Source organism: Arvicola amphibius, chromosome 4, assembly GCF_903992535.2.
Source record: "Arvicola amphibius chromosome 4, mArvAmp1.2, whole genome shotgun sequence".
NCBI lineage: Eukaryota > Metazoa > Chordata > Mammalia > Rodentia > Cricetidae > Arvicola > Arvicola amphibius.
Window position 1 is genome coordinate 107,556,043 of NC_052050.1, and position 17,527 is coordinate 107,573,569.

Sequence of the window (17,527 nt, forward strand, 5' to 3'; positions counted from 1 at the left end):
TCACAAGAATCAACACCTATACCTATAGTTATGGCAAATCCAGATAGGTAAATGACAGTGTAGGAATACATATAACAACATAAAGGGCAACACAGCACCACCAGAACCCAGTGGTCCTGTAACACTAAGACATGAGCATCACAACGCAGATGAAGCAGAAGAAAACAACCTTAAAAAACTTCATGAGATGATAGAGGTACTTAAAGATAACATGAAGAGTTCTTTTGAAGAAATCAAGGAAAAGACAAACAAAAATTAGAAGAAAACAATAAATCCTTTTAATAAAGCCAAAAAAACCCCAATCAAACTGGTTAAGGAAATACTTCAAGACTTGAAAAATTGAAATAGGGGCAATAAAAAAACACAAACCAAGAGCACTCTGGAAATGAAAAATCTGAATAAACTAACAGAACCACAGATGCAAGCAGATATAAGAGGTGGAAAAAAGAATCTCAGGCATTGAAGATACGATAGAGGAAATAGATTTGCCAGTAGAAGAAAACATTAAATTCAGAAAATTGTTAACACAAAACATCTAGGAAATCTGGGATACCATGAAAAGACCAAACCTAAGAATAATAGGAATAGAAATAGCAGAAGAAATCTAGCTAAAAGTCACAGAAAATATATTCAACAAAAAATCATAAAAGAAAACATTCCTAACCTAAAGAACGACATGCCTATGAAAGCACAAGAAGCTTACAGAACACCAAATATACAGGACCAAAAAAAGTCTCCTCACCACATAATAATCAAAACACTAAACATACAGAATACAGACTATTAAGAGCGGCAAAGAAAAATAACATATAAAAGCAGACCTATCAGATTTATAGCTGACTTCTCAATGGAGATTCTAAACACCAGGAGATCCTGGACAGACATTTTGCAGACACTAAGAGACCACAGATGCCAGCCAAGACTACTATACCCACCAAACTTTCAATAACCATAGACAGAGAAAGTAAGATATTCCATGACAAAGCCAGCAATGTCTATTCACAAATACAGCCCCACAGAAACTACTAGAAAAAAAACTCCAACCGAGGAAGTTAACTGTACCCACAAAAACACAAGCAATAGATAATCTCACACCAGCAAAACACAAAGAAGGAAAACACACACACACACACACACACACACACTGCCACTACTACCATCAAAGCAAAAAAAACAGGAATTAACAATCACTTGTATTTAATATCTCTTAATATCAATGGACTCAATTCACCAATAAAAAGACACAAGCTAGCAGAATGGATATGAAAGCAAATCCATCCTTCTGCTATGTACAAAAAACACACCATATGTTTAAAGACAGACATAACTCAGAATAAAGGGTTGGGAAATGATATTCCAATCAAATGGACCTAAGAAGCAAACTGGTATAGGATCTTAGTATCTAACAAAATAGACCTCAAACTAAAATTAATTAAAAGAAATGGAGAAGAACATTTCATAGTCATAACAAGAAAATCTATCAAGCTGAAGTCTCAACTCTGAACATTTATGTCCCAAACACAAGGGCACCAACATTTGTAAAAGAAACATTACTAAAGCTTAAATCACAACAAACCGCACATTAATGAAGTTGGAGACTTCAACCAACGTCCCACTCTCACTAATGGACAGGTCTGCCAGACAGAAACATAACAGAGAAATAAAGTAACTAACAAATGCTATGACTCAAATGAACTTAACAGATATCTAGAGAATATTTCACCCAAACTCAAATGTAGTGATATTTCATTTGTATTTTAATAAATAAAGCTTACCTGAAGATCGGAAAGTAAAAGAGCCCTGGTCAACCTTACAGACCAGGTGTGATGACAAACACCTTTAACACCAGCAACCACTTTAGTTTGCCATAGAAACTATTGGTAGTGACACACACCTTTAATTTCAGCACTAGGGAGGAATAAAAGATGGGAGGAGACAGCTTTCAGGCTCAGTCTCATTCTGAGGATTCCTGGAGGCAGCATCACCATTTCGGACTGAGGTGGAGGTAAGAGCCAGCAGCTGGCTGTTTTGTTTTTCTGACTTTCAGATTGAACCTCAATATCTGTCTCTGGGTTTATATTAATCGTGCTACACACAAGAGAATATACCTTCTTCTCAGCATCTCATGGAACCTTCTCTAAAATTGACCACATACTCTGTCACAAAGCAAATCCCAAGAGATACCAACAATTCTTGTATCTTATTAGATCACCACAGGTAAAAGTTAGAATTCAACAACACAAAATACAAAAAGCCTACAAACTCATGGAAATGGAACAATGTTCAACTGAATGACCACTGGGTCAAGGAAGGAATAAAGAAAGAAATTAAAGACGTCCTAGAACTAGATGAAAAACGAATCCACAACATACTGAAACTCATAGGACACTAAGAGAAAATTTCATAGCACTAAGTGCCTAAATAAAGAATTTGGAGAAATCTAACACTAGCGACTTAACAGCACACCTGAAAGCTCTAGAACAGAGAAAAGCAAATTCAAGAGTGTAAGCGGTGGCTGCTTGTTCATTCCTGGCTGTCCAGACCCTAAAAAAAATCATAGAAACTGTATTAATTAAAACACTACTTGGCCAATGCCTCTAGCATATTCCTAGCAAACTCTTACATCTTAAATCAACCCATCTCTATGAATCTATGCATCAACACAAGGCCATGGCCTACCAGCAAGGTCCCGGCGTCTGTCTCCTCTGGTGGCTACATGGTATCTCCCTGACTCTGCCTACCTTCTCCCAGCATTCAGCTTAGTTTTCCCACCTAGCTCTCTTCTGCCCTGCTATATGACCAAAGCAGCTTTATTCATTAACAAAACACATTCACAGCATACAGAGGGGTATCCCACATCACAAGAGGAACAGGTGGCAGGAAATAATCAAACTCAGGCTAAAATCAATAAAATAGAAACAAAGAGAACAATACAAAGAATCAATGAAACAAAGAGTTGCTTCTTTGAGAAAATCAACAAAATGGATAAACACTTATCCAAACTATTCAAAAGGCAGAAAGAGAATATCCAAATTAGCAAAATCAGAAATAAAAATGGAGACATAAAAATGGACACTGAGAAAATCCAGAGAATCATCAGGTCATATTTCAAAAACCTGTACTATACAAAATTGAAAAATCTAATAGAAATGGACAGTTTTCTTGATAGGTACCATAAACTAAAATTAAATCAAGAGCATATAAACAATTTAAATAAACCTATTACCCCTAAGGAAATAGAAGCAGTCATTAAAAGTCTCTCAACCAAAAACAGCCCAGGGATGGATGGATTTGGCATAAAATTCTACCAGAATTTGAAAGAAGATTTAGTACCAATATTCCACAAACTGTTAAACAAAACAGATGGTGATATGCAAGATATTCATGAGTATGGCAATAGGATCTGGACATTTCTGGCACCCTCTCCTCAGCTGCCCAAGGACCTAGCTGGGGGCGTCTTCCTGGACACCTGGGAACCCCTCTAGAGGCAAGTTTCTGCCAACCCTAGAATGGCTCCCTTAAGTAAGATATATAATTCCTTGTTCCCATATCCACCCTTCCTATATCCCAACCATCCTATTCCCCCAAGCTCTTCCCATCCTCCATTTCACACTTTTCTCGCCCCATCCCCCCTCCCCCCATCCCACCCCACCCCTATGTTCCCATTTTTTGTCCGGCAATCTGTCTACTTCCAGTATCCAGGAGGATAACTATATGTTTTTCTTTGGGTTCACCTTCTTATATAGCTTCTCTAGGATTTTTACGAATTATAAGCTCGATGTCCTTTATTTATGGCTAGAACCCAATTATGAGTGAGTACATCCCATGTTCATCTTTTTGGGCCTGGGTTACCTCACTCAGGATGGTGTTTTCTAGCTCCCAAAGTTCTGATGAGGAGCAGAAGGAGAGAGATCATGAGAAAGAAAGTCAGAACCATGAGGGATGCGTTCACCCACTGAGACGGCAGGACAGAACTAATGGGAGACCACCAAGTCCACTTGGAATGGGACTGATGGAACATGCGACCAAATCGGACTCTCTGAAAGTGGCTGATGGTGGAGGCTGACCGAGAAGCCAAGGACAATGGCGATGGGCTTGGTCTCTACAACATGGACGGGCTCTGTGTGAGCCTTGTCAGTTTGGTTGCTCACCTTCCTGGACCTGGAGGGAGTTGGGAGGACCTTGGACTCAACATAGTGTAGAGAACCCTGATGGCTCTTTGGCCTGGAGAGGGAGGGAGTGGGGGTATGGGTGGAGGGGAGGGGAGGGAAGGGGGAGAAGGAGGGGAGGAGATGGCAATTTTTAATAAAAAATAAATAAACTGGAAAAAAAAACAGATGGAACACTGCCAAACTCTTTTTCTAAGGCAACAGTTACTCTGAAACCCAAACTACACAAAGACACAACTAAGAAAGAGAATTATAGACCAATATCCCTGATGAACATTGATGCAAAAAATATTCAATAAAATAGTTGCAAACTGAATCCAAGAACACATTTAAAAAAAAAAAAGGGCCGGGCGGTGGTGGTGCACGCCTGTAATCCCAGCACTCGGGAGGCAGAGGCAGGCGGATCTCTGAGATCGAGGCCAGCCTGGTCTACAAGAGCTAGTTCCAGGACAGGCTCTAGAAACTACAGGGAAACCCTGTCTCGAAAAACCAAAAAAAAAAAAAAAAATGTCAATATAATCCACCATATAAATAAACTGAACAAAATCACAGGATCAGGATCATTTCATTAGATGCTTAAAAAGCCTTGGACAGAATTTAACACCCCTTCATGATAAAGATCTTGGAGAGATCAGGGATACAAGGAACATATCTAAACATAATAAAGGCAATATACAGCAAGCCAACAGCCAAAATTGAATTAAATGGAAGCTCAAAACAATTTCACTAAAATCAGGAACAACACAAGGCTGTCCAATCTCTACATATCTATTTAATATAGTACTTGAAGTTCTAGCTAGAGCAATAAGACAACAAAAGAAGATTAAAGGTATACAAACTAGAAAGGAAGAAGTCACACTTTTGTTATTTGCAATTGATATGATAGTATACATAAGTGACCCCAAAAATTCTACTAGGGAAGTCCTAGAGCTGATAAACACCTTCAGTATAGTGGCAAGATACAAGATTAACTCAAAAAATTCAGTAGCCTCCTATATACAAATGATAAATGAGCTGAGAAAGAAATCAGAGAAACATCACCCTTTACAATAACCACATATAATCTAAAATACCTTGGGGTAACTAAAACCAAACAAGTGAAAAACCTGTATGACAAGAACTTTTAAGTCTCTAAAGAAAGAAAATGAAGGGGCTGGAGAGATGGTTCAGAGGTTAAAAGCACTGGCTGCTCTTTCAGAGGTCCTGAGTTCAATTCCTAGCAACCACATGGTGGCTCACAACCATCTATGAGATCTGGTGCCCTCTTCTCGTGGGCAGGCATACATGCAGTACAGAACATTGTATACATAATCAATAATAAATAAATTTTAAAAACAGCTGAGTAATACTCAATGTACCAAAAAAAAAGAAAGAAAGAAAGAAAATGAAAGATCTTCTATACTCTTGGCTAGGTAGGATCAACATAGTAAAAAAAAGCAATCTACAGATTCGATGCAATCCCCATCAAAATCCCATCACAATTCTTCAGAGACCTCGAAATAACAACACTCAGTTTCATACACAAAAATAAAAAACCTAGGGTAATCAAAACAATGCTGTACAATAAAAGAACTACTGGAGACATCACCATCCCTGACTTCAAGCTCTATTATAGAGATATAGTAATAAAAACAGCTTATTATTAACATAAGAATAAATACATGCATTAATGGACTCTAATAGAAGACCCTGACATTAATCCTCACACCTATCAATACCTGATTTTTCACAAAGAAGCCAAAATGGTACAATTGAAAAAATAAAGCATCTTCAACAAATGGTGATGGCATAAATGGATGTCAACATGTAGAAGAATGTAAATAGATCCATATCTATCCCCATGCACAAAACTCAAGTCCAAGTGGGTCAAAGACCTCAACATAAATTCAGTTATACTGAACTTGATAGAAAAGAAAATGTAAAGTACCTTTAAATGCATAGGCACAAGAGACCATTTCCTAAATATAACACCATTAGCACACATACTGAGAGCAACAATTAGTAATTGGAACCTCCTGATACTGAGAAGGTTCTGAAAGGCAAAGGACAAAGCAACAGTCTACACAATGGGAAAAGATCTTAGCCAACTCCACATCTGACAGAGGGCTGGTCTCCAAAATATATTAAAGAAACCAAGAAACTAGACATCAAAATACTAAATAATTCAACTTTAAAATGGGGTATAGATCTAAACAGAGAATTCTCAAGAAAAGAAACTCAAATGGCTGAGAGACTTTTAAGGAATTGCTCAACATCCTTAGGCATCAGGAAAATACAAACCAAAATGACTCTTAGATACCATTTTATCTCTTTCAGAATGGCTAAGATCAAAAACTCCGATGGCAGCTTATATTGGAGAGGATGTGGAGTAAGTGAAACATTCCTCCATTGCTGATGGGAGTGCAAACTTGTACAGCCACTTTGGAAATCAGTATGGTGGTTTCTCAGAAAACTGGGAATCAATCTACCTCAAGACCCAGCAATATCACTTATTGTCATATACCCAAAGGATGCTAAATCATAACTCAAGGACATTTGTTCAACTATGATCATAGTAGCATAATTTGTAATAGCCAAAACCTGGAAACAACCTAGATGCCCCATAGATAAAGAAAATGTGGTATATTTACACAATGGACTATTACTCAGTTGAAAAAAAAAACCCGCAATAACATCATAATATCTTCAGACAAATAGATGGAACTAGAAAAAAAAATCAACCTGAATGAGGTAACCCAGACCTAGAATGACAAACATGGTATGTACTCATGCATAAATGAATAGTAGATCTAAAACAAAGACATCCAGGCTACAAGCCACAGCCCCATAGAAGCTAGGTAACAAGGAGGACCCTACGAGAGATGCATGGGTCATTCTAAGAAGTGGAAATAAATGAGATCTCCTAGGTAAACTGAGGGTGGAGGTGGGGGGTGATGGGGAATGAGAACATGAAGGAAAGGGATAGTCGAATTGGGGGAAGGTTGGAGAGGTAAAGCAACAAAAGGCGTGTCTTGATAGAGGGAGCCGTTACTGGGTTTGGGAGAAATCCAGTGCTAGGGAAATTCCCAGGAATCCACAAGGATGACCCCAACTAAGACTCCTAGCAATAGTGGAGAGGGTGCCTGGACTGGCCTTCTCCTGCAATCAGATTGGTGATTGTCATCATAGAACGTTCATCAACTGAAGGAAGCAGATGCAGAGATCCACTGCCAAGCACTGGGCCAAGCTCCAGCAGTGCAGTCAAAGAGAGGGAGGAGTGATTATATGAGCAAGGTGTGGGGGTGTCAAGATCATGATGTGGGAAACCTACAGGGACAGTTGACCTGAGTTCGTGGGACCTCACGGACTCTGGACCAAAAGCCGGGGAGCCTGCATAGGGACAAACTAGGCCCTCTGCATGTGGGTGACAGTATGTGGCTTGGTCTGTTTGTGGGGCCCCTGGTAGTGGGACCAGGATCTACGCTGGTCCATGAGCTGGCTTTTTGGAACTCATTCCCTGTGGTGCTTGATGCAGGGGGAAGGTGCTCGGTCCTGTCTCAACTTGATATGCCAGGCTTAGCTGTCTCTCCATGGGAGGCCTTACCCTTTCTGGAGAGTCTATGGGGAGATTGAGAATGAGGTGAGAAAAGCAGAAGGAGGGGAGGGAGGGGGAACTGTGGTTGGCATGTAAAATGAATAAAAACATTTAAAAAACAAAGCATAAGGCCTAAAACTTCTAAATGAAAACACAGAGGAAGAACTCCTTCCTAATGACATATGTGTGATACCCCAGTCACAGGTAACAAGTAAAAATAAACAAATGTCACATTAAACAAATAAGTTTCTTCAGAGAAAACTAAATAATGAACACATGAAAAGACAACGCATATAAAGGTATTGAAATCATATGTCTAATAGGACACGTGATAAGGCAAAAAGAAATTAATACCTCGAATATGCAGAAAATCAAGCAATTCAGCAGCTGAATCAGCCAATTTACTTGATTAGATTTTTTTTTTCCAAAGAGACATATAAATGGCCAGCATGTGTTTTCAAATGCTCATCATCAAGGAAGTTCAAGTCTAAGAAACAGTGAGTATTTCACCTGTATGCATGGCTGGTATCCGTTCCACATTTCCAATCACTGTGTACAGTTTTGACGGTTTTGGAGATTGCTCAGAGGAATACAATGAACTCGGCATGCTGAAGAGATGTCTGTCACTCTGCTTATTTCCACCTTGCTCTCAATAGCTAAGCTACAGATGAAACCTAGGTGACCAATGACAGAACTCTGAATAAAGAAACTATGATATAGGGGGCTGGAGAGATGGGCTCAGAGGTTAAGAACACTGGTTGTTCTAGAAGTCCTGAGTTCAATTCCCAGCAACCACATGGTGGCTCACAACTATCTATAATGAGATCTGGCACCCTCTTTTGGCCTGCAGAAATACATGTAGGCAGAACACTGTACACATAATAAGTAAATAAATAAATCTTAAAAAAATAACTTCAGGTTGGATTAGATATTTTTTAAAAAAGAAACTATGATATATACCACACACGGGGGGTGGGGAGATTAGCCTGCGTTCAAAAGAAGAAAACCTTGTCATTTGTCATTTTCAGAAAGTTGGATGAGCCCAGAGGAAATTCAACTAAAATCAGCAAAATAAACAACGGAAGACAGCATTTACGTGTGAACTCCCTACAAGAATATGGTAGGATCCTCATTTCCAGAAGTTTGGAGTAAGGAAATTGGGCCAATCCTGGCCAAAGGATATAAATGAGTTCTGAAGAAATGACATGCAGCATGGTGACCATCGTTTAAAAGCTGAAATTTGGCCAAGCAGTGGTAGCACACACTTTTAATCCTGGCACTTGGGAGTGAGAACAAAAAGATCTCTGAGTTCAAGGTCAACCTGGTCCACACAGTGAGTTTCAGGACAGGCAGGGAACATCCTATCTTATTTGTTACGTGGTGTGTGTGTGTGTGTGTGTGTGTGTGTGTGTGTTTATTTGTTGTGTGGTGTGTGTGCTGTGTGTGTGTTTGTGTGTGCATGTGTGTGTGTTATCATAAGGGAGTCAAACCACCTTCTACCTTGGTAGTCTCAAGGATTGACCTCAGGTCACCAATTTGCCAGCTGGCACCTTTACCCATTCAATGCCACCTCTGTAATAATTAGAAAACGTATATTATATTAAAGCATGAGTCAGTAAGTATAGCATTATTATTTCTGAATCCACCAAAATAAAGTTAAGAAAGTAAAAAAAAATTTAAACAAAAAAAGCTGTTTCTGGCAGCAAAGAAAGTGTAAAGAAATAGGTATTTTTATCCTATTCCATGCAATAGTATGCAGCTATTTAAAAAGATAAGCAGATGGCATAACTAGATATCAACATGTACAAGAATGAAAATAGATCCATATCTATCACCATGCACAAAACTCAAGTCCAAATGGATCAAAGACCTCAACATAAAGCCAGTCACACTGAACCTCATAGAAGAAAAAGTGGGAAGTATACTTGAACGCATTGGCACAGGAGACCACTTCCTAAATATAACCCCAGCAGCACAGACATGGCTAATTAGACAAACAACTAATAAATGGAGCCTCCTGAAACTGAAAAGCTTCTGTAAAGCAAAGGACATGGTCAACAAGACAAAACGACAGTCTACAGAATGGGAAAAGATCTTCGCCAACCCCACATCAGACAGAGGTCTGATCTTCAAAATATAAAAAGAACTCAAGAAATTGATCATCAAAAGAAGAAATAATCCAATAAAAAATGGAGTACAGACCTAAACAGAGAACTCTCAACAGAGGAGTCTAAAATGGCTGAAAGACACTTAAGGAAATGTTCAACATCCTTAGTCATCAGAGAAAAATGCAAATCCAAACAACTCTGAGATTCTATTTTACACCTGTTAAGAATGGCCAAGATCAAAAACACTGATGACAACTTATGCTGGAGAGGTTTTGGGGTAAAGGGAACACTTCTGCATTGCTGGTGGGAATGCAAGCTGGTACAACACCTTTGGATGTCAGTGTGGCAATTTCTCAGAAAATTAGGAAACAACCTTCCTCAAGACTTAGTAATACCACTTTTGGGTATATATCCAAATGATGCTCAATTATGCCACAAGGACATGTTCATAGTAGCATTGTTTGTCATAGCCAAAACTTAGAAACAACCTAAATGTTCTTTGACTGAAGAATGGATAAGGAAAATGTGGTACATTTACACAATAGAGAAAAAATATAATGATATCTTGAATTTTGCAGGCAAATGGATGGAGCTAGAAAACATTATTTTGAGTGAGGTAACCCAGACACAGAAAGACAATTATCACATGTACTCACTCATAAGTGGTTTTCAAACACAAAGCAAAGAAAACCAGCCTATAAATTCCAGTCCCAGAGAACTTAGACTACAATGAGGACACTAAGAGAGACGTACATAGATCTAATCTACATGGGAAGTAGAAAGTAGAAAAAGACAAGATCTCCTGAGTAAATTGGAAGCATGAGGACCTTGGAAGAGGGTTGAAGGGGGAGGGAAGAGGTAGAGAGGGGAGCAGAGAAAAACACAGAGCTCAATAAAAAAATTAATAAAATTTTGCAAAAAGATAAGCAGAGCACTGAAAGAAACAGAGAAATACTGTGTGATGGATAAAGCAGAATGTACAGAGGAGTGAAACAGGTATGATGCCCTCAGTCTCCACAATCCCTCAAAATAAAATCTATTTTATTAACCTGATGATAGAAATGAATTTGTTATTATTCCTTTAAAGGGGCTTTTTAAAGGTGTTAGAATGGCATAATTTTACAAACAAGAAAATAAAATCGTGAGTAGTTGATTTAACTGCATCTCTTAAGATAAACATATTTGTAGCACAGGGTTACACAGAGGCCCCTGGCAGTGGCCTTGAATGCTACTTCACTTGCAATGGCTCAGGTGTTAGAGTGTTTGCCACACAGTCTTGAAGACTTGAGCTCTGGTTCTCAGCAACCACACAAAAAGCCAGGTACAGGGCGTATGTCTGTAACCTCAGTGCCAAGGAGGTAGGAACATCTCTGATGCTCACTGACAACCAGCCTAACTGAACCCCCAGGCTCAGGGAGAGACCCTGTCTCAAGAAATAAAATGGCGAATAATAGTGGAAGAAACCTGAGTCAGCCTCTAGCCTTCAGACACAGATGCAAGCACATATGTGTACTCATATGGGCACACACACACATACACACAACTCACAAATCATTTGGGACCAAATGGAAATATAAACCAAAACCTCTGGCTGAGTCCCTATCGTCTCCACCTGAAGGGCAGAGAGAAGGACAGCGAGTGGCCACTCAGATGTCACTGTGATCTGCTGTAGATCTCTAGCAGACCTTGCCCACTCAGTCTTCAACGCCTTCTCTAAATAATTGTTGAGAAAATATTTAACATTTATATTAACATTAATAATGTGTTTCTGTCATTTCCAGTAAATGTGCCAAAAGTCAACATCATCCTCGATCATTGCCAGACTCTTGCTAAACTCCGAAGGCCCAGGAGGAATAAATAGCAATGTGGCTCCTGCCTGTCAGGAGCCCAGTATATGAGTTACTTGTGCTGTTGTTCTGACAAAAGCACTTAGACTCAGAGTTGGCAATGGTTTATCATGGTTTCTATCATGGTTTGGAAGTCCTGATGGAAGGAGCTCAAAACGGCTGGTCACATTGTCTCTGAAGTCAGTAAACAGAGCGATGAATGCTGTTACTCATTTCACCTTCTCCTTTTTCTTCAGTTCAAGACCCCAATCCAGGAAATGGTGCCAGCCACAGCTAAGGTATGTCTTTCCACCTCAAATAACTTACTCAAAATAATCCCTCTCTGCCATTTCCAGAAGCTTGTCTCTTTAGTGGTTTGGATCCTGTTGAGCTGGAAGTCAATAATAGTCCTCACATCTAGCATTATCAGACAGTTGTATAAAACAATAATTGCAGGGTTTCAACTACTTGCTGTTCAGAAGTTTAGTGAGCCATCTGGAAGCTTCTCCCCAAAAGCAAAGAAAGACATGGTGACATGAACCCCACAGTGTCCTTCAAAGAAGACTACCCTAAAGAAACCCACAAACTTTCTTCTCCTTCTTCAACATCTTGTCATTTCCTGCATCAGCTTATTCCAAGTAAGTTGACCCCAGTCTGTTCAGCCACCATTGGGTCCCCAAAACAGGTTGTCAGCAGCAAAGGCCTCCTCACTGCCTCATCTCTGTCTGTCTCTCCCAAGCAGAGGAGGTGCCAGGGTCCTAGTGGAGAGCCCACACCACATGCAAACCTCAGGCCTCTCCAGACAGGTCCAGATGCTTCTTTCCAGTCACTGGTGTAATGAGCTGGAAGAGACAGAGACCTAGAACAGCTCTGAAGCTTCTAGAAGACCCCAAGCTCCTTACTGAAGACAGGAGATATTTTTTTAAAAATTCCAGTATTTTGTTACAGAAAATGAACTGTTTGCGCAGAAAGTCTTTGCAGAATGTTAGATGCGACACATTGCATAAAGTGCTGTGTGAAAACTAATCCTTTCTGCTCTAAACTGCAAGTGAGCCAAGGAACAAAACACTCTGAGAGAACTCAAGTGTACACACTTAATTTCCATTGCACACAACCATCGCAAGCACGTTACCTTTGTTTGTACAAAGACTGGCAATCCAAACACAGAACTCACTGGGAGGCACTTATAAAATGTTCAGGCTTCGGTAAATGGATTTTAATTGAATGGGAAAAAAAAGCAAAACGTGTTCACATGGGAACCAGCTTTAATCTGCTCAGGTAGTCTGAAGTCAAGAGGCAACCCGTGCTGAGGTTTTTTAATTGACCTTAAATGGTTCTACAAATACAGACCTAGTGGGGCTCCTAAATATAAAAAAGCTCATAGCTCTATTTGGGCCATCAAAGAATACTTACGGCTACTGCTTAATAAGAAAAACAATAGCTGAAACCAAAAGTAGAGAGGCCCTGTTCCCTGAATGCCCAGCCCTTGCTCCTGTGAGACAGCACCCACACACTCTTGGGGGATGTGCTGTGTTGAAGCTTCTAGTGATTACACAACACTGCATATTTTATAGAAAAGAACAGTCAGTGTCTGGGCACATACACAGTGAGTTCGTACTGGGTGCCACGGGCTTTTCAGGTGGCCCCTCAACACATTTTTCTACACTTGCTGTTCAACAAGCTCCACTCTTAGTTAAGCTGGAGTTGTGCAAGTAGCCTCCCTGGCTCTCAAAATTAAGGTGGCACAAGTTTTGTTTCCAGAGAATTCACCTAAATTTATACTTCATGATTTCTGACATTTAGTTTTATATCTCCAACTCAATTCCCACCGACAGGCAGAAGAATTGTGTTCAATCCTAATCTGTGTGTTAACATTCAACCTTAAAGTACCAAGTGGCCTCTTTGTGCCTGATACTGATGAGTGCAGAAGGCATCCTACTCTTGATAAAGTCACAGCACGCTAAGTTGAAAACTTTAACCTACTTTTCTTCCTTCAAAAAATTATTGGGTTATTGGGGTCAACTTATAGATGTTCATGATTTTTGATAAGTAAAGCCACATCATAGATAAGTATATCATAGTCAAGATGAAGGGCTCATGCTCACAAGAAATGCTCCTTTGTCAAGGCTAAAGGTACAAGAGGAATGGCTAAAAATACCATTTTTACATGGTTAAAAATGCACATCTGTCCAAATTTCTTGTCTTATTTTCTCTGGCCCTTCATTTAGATCAGGCCTCTCTTTATGTAACCACAAACAATTCTTATTGGTTCCCACTTCAGGTTCACCCCCTAAATGCCTTGCTGTTAACCCTTGCCACACGCACGCTGAGCCACTGTCATGGAACCCACCTTCACAGTCAGTCATTCAAGCAATGATAACTTCCTTCAGTTCTGCTGCCTTCCAGACTTAATGATAGAGTTTCTGCCCTCAGAAAATCAGAATAAATGTATGCAAAAAATTATACAGTAGGTATGAGGAAGAAAAGAATTTGGGTGAACCAGGTATGGTGGTGCATGACTTTTATCCCAGCACTTAGGAGAAAGAGTCAGGTAGGTCTCTGTGAGCTCAAAGGCAGTCTGGTCTACGTAGTGAATTCTAGGACGGCCAGTACATAGTGAGACCCTATCTTGAAAAAAAAAAGAAAAGAAGAAAGAAAAAGAAAGGAAGGAAGGAAGGAACGAAGGAAGGAAGGAAGGAAGGAAGGAAGGAAGGAAGGAAGGAAGGAAGGAAAAAAGGAAGGAAAGAAGAAAAGGATTCTGGTGAATTGTAAGGTAAAAACAAAACCATTAACTTTGAGGTTATGTGTCTAAAATGTGCTATTTTGGGAGCATGAATGCTTTAAGAAAAGCTGCACAGAGACGGCCATCCTTAGGGCTGTAGGACAAATTGCCGGTAGCCAGTTATGATTGTACCGCTGAACTGTGGCCATAGTTCAGAAGATACACAGAGGCAGTCTTCCCAATAACAGGCAGTACTAACAGGCGGCCTTCTTCTGTAGCAAGCCGAGCCCCAAGTGTCACAGATATTTCATTCTTTTCAGCCTTTTCTGCCATCCTGAAAAACCTTTTCTATCAGATGGAGTAATGAAAAGTCACTCTAACTCTGGATCAAACAAAAAGCTCTCTCTGAAAGGGCCATTTATCCTCCCCAAGGGGTGATGGCCCACAGGTTGAGAACTGCTGATTTCAAGCCTCAGTGGAGAGACAAGGAAATCCAGACCCCAATGTCTGAAATGCCCTCCTTAGGTCACACTAAAATCCACCTTTGAACAACCAGCCTCATTCAGCTGGCTCGCTCACACTGGCCCATTCTCAAACCCTCATTTACCCAGTGCCAGGGCTTTGTTCCCTACTTCACTTCTAGCCCAATGTGTTCGCTCTGTGGCCATCACAAATGATTTAATAAGCTCTTTGGTCATTGGCCTGAGATGCACATCACCTGTGGCCCATGGTTACCTTTTTTTTAATCTGTCCTGCATTGTCTCTCATGCCCCATGCTTTAGACTTCCTGTTTGGACATAATTTCTGAGCCATGCTTGACTTGCTGTGAGGCGCGGGAGTTGGAACAGAAGAAAAAGAAGCATAGGCAGCAGAAGTCAGCCCTCAGGTCCTGTCTGCTCTCTGTTACTTTCCTCTAAAATTCTAGCTTGTGGTCTTACATAGGCTCCACCCACCTCTCTTGGCAACTTCATTTTCCACGTCAGTGCCTTACTTCATCCTCTACATTTATAAACATTTCCATCTGCAAGAGAGGCGAAGGTTGTATCTTCCCCTCTGTAACTACAAAGATGTACCAGTTATGTTGCAATAGCTGCACAGCACAGGGTTTCCTCTTAGGGCTGAGCTACCTGCAGAAATGGCAACAATCAGGCTATTCGCAGCGGACAATCATGCATCATTTGAAATTCTTTATGGCTGCATGTTTCCTGGTCTGAGAATTGGATGCTAATCAGTCAGTTGTCATGGCAACCCAACATCCCATAGCTATTGATACAAGGAATAAGATGGGAGAAATTATGAGGGCAGTGACTACCACAAGCCCTGGAAAGGGGTGCCAGGTAACCTTGCTAAACAACAACCCACAAGAAGCAGGAGCCCCCAAGGGTGAAATCTCCCTCAATCTCACTGATAGTACAAGGAGAAGGCATTATTTTACCACAAGGATAGCAGTAGGTGGGTGATTTTTGGTCACCCCACTCTCCTTGGATACCAGCTGAGCTCTCACAGCCAAGTGAAACACAGGCAGTTTGAAGAAGGGAAAGAATGAGCACCAGTAATAAGGAAGAGCGGTCAGTTATCCAATCAGCCAGCGCATGTGTAGGAAGTACTCAATACACAAAAGGCCCTTAATGCAGCAACTATTTACCATCTCGTCTAGACCACCCTATGTACAGACAGCAAAACTCCAGTCAGAATCCACAGAGGCATCTAACATGTCACATGAATGGTGCTGTCTTGAAATAAACCTAGGCAACCAGAGCTGGGAGCAGCCAACGTGATCCAGTGTGGTGGAGTTAACAGATCAAAACCTTTTGCCAGGACTGAGCTGAGTGTGCTCATTTAGCCTGCTTTGGTGAATTCTAACAAAACAAGGAGGTGAATTTGTATTACTTTCATCATATGGTGTAGGAACCCTAACCAAAGAATGGCAGAGCAGGGAGTCTTTTATGCCACATAGCGCTGAAGAGCTAGGACAACACAGCTCAGGACTGACATGCACCCAGCTCCACACGCACGGTGAATTGGAGTGTAACAATAGGGAAGGCATTTCATACATTGTGTTCTGGATTTCCCTATCTCTCCCCTGAGGCTCAAAATCAGCAGTTCTCAACCTATGGGCCGTGACCCCTTGAGGAGGTCAAATGACCCTTTCACAGATGTCCCCTAAGACATCAGAAAACAGATAGTTACATTATGATTCATAACAGTAGCAAAATTACACTTATGAAGTAGTACAAGAAAGAATACTTTCATGGTTGGGGGTCACCACATGAGAAACTGTATTAAAGGTCACAGCATTAGGAAGGTTGAGAACCACTGCCCTAAACATTGGTGAGACTGGAATGAAACTGTCCACAAGTCTTCTAAAGATAGCTCCTGGTTTAGACTAGCTTCTTCCTTCCTTCACCTTTTCCAGGGACCCCTGGCTCTAGACTGCACAAATAAACCCCTTGAGTGATGTTAAGAGCTTGTTTTCTGACATAAGAAAAATCATCCACCATGATCAAGTTGGTTTCATCCCAGAGATGCAGGGATGGTTCATCAACATAAGAAACTCTGTTAACATAATCCACAAGATAAACAAACTGAAAAATAAAACCCACATGATCATCTCATTAGATGCTGAAAAAGCCTTTGACAAAATACAACATCCCTTCATGATAAAGGTCTTGGAGAAAGCAGAGATCAAGGGACATACATAAACATAATAAAGGCAACATACAGCAAGCCAACAGCCAACGTCAAACTAAATGGAGAAAAACTCCAAGCGATCCCACTGAAATCAGGAACAAGACAAAGTTGTCCACTTTCTCCATGTCTATTCAATATAGTTCTTGAGGTCCTAGCTAGGGCAATAAGACAACAAAAAGAGATCAAGGGGATATAAATTGGAAAAAAAGAAGTCAAACTCTCACTATTTGCTGATTATATGAGAGTTTATGTAAGTGATCTCAATGATTCCACCAAGGAAATCCTACAACTCATAAACACTTTCAGCAATGTAGCAGGGTACAAGATTAGCCCTCACATTGCTTATTGCAGCACTACGCACAATAACCACGTTCTGGAATCAGCCAAGGTATAGTGGTATATTATTTGTTTTTTCATAAATAAAGCTTGCCTGAAGG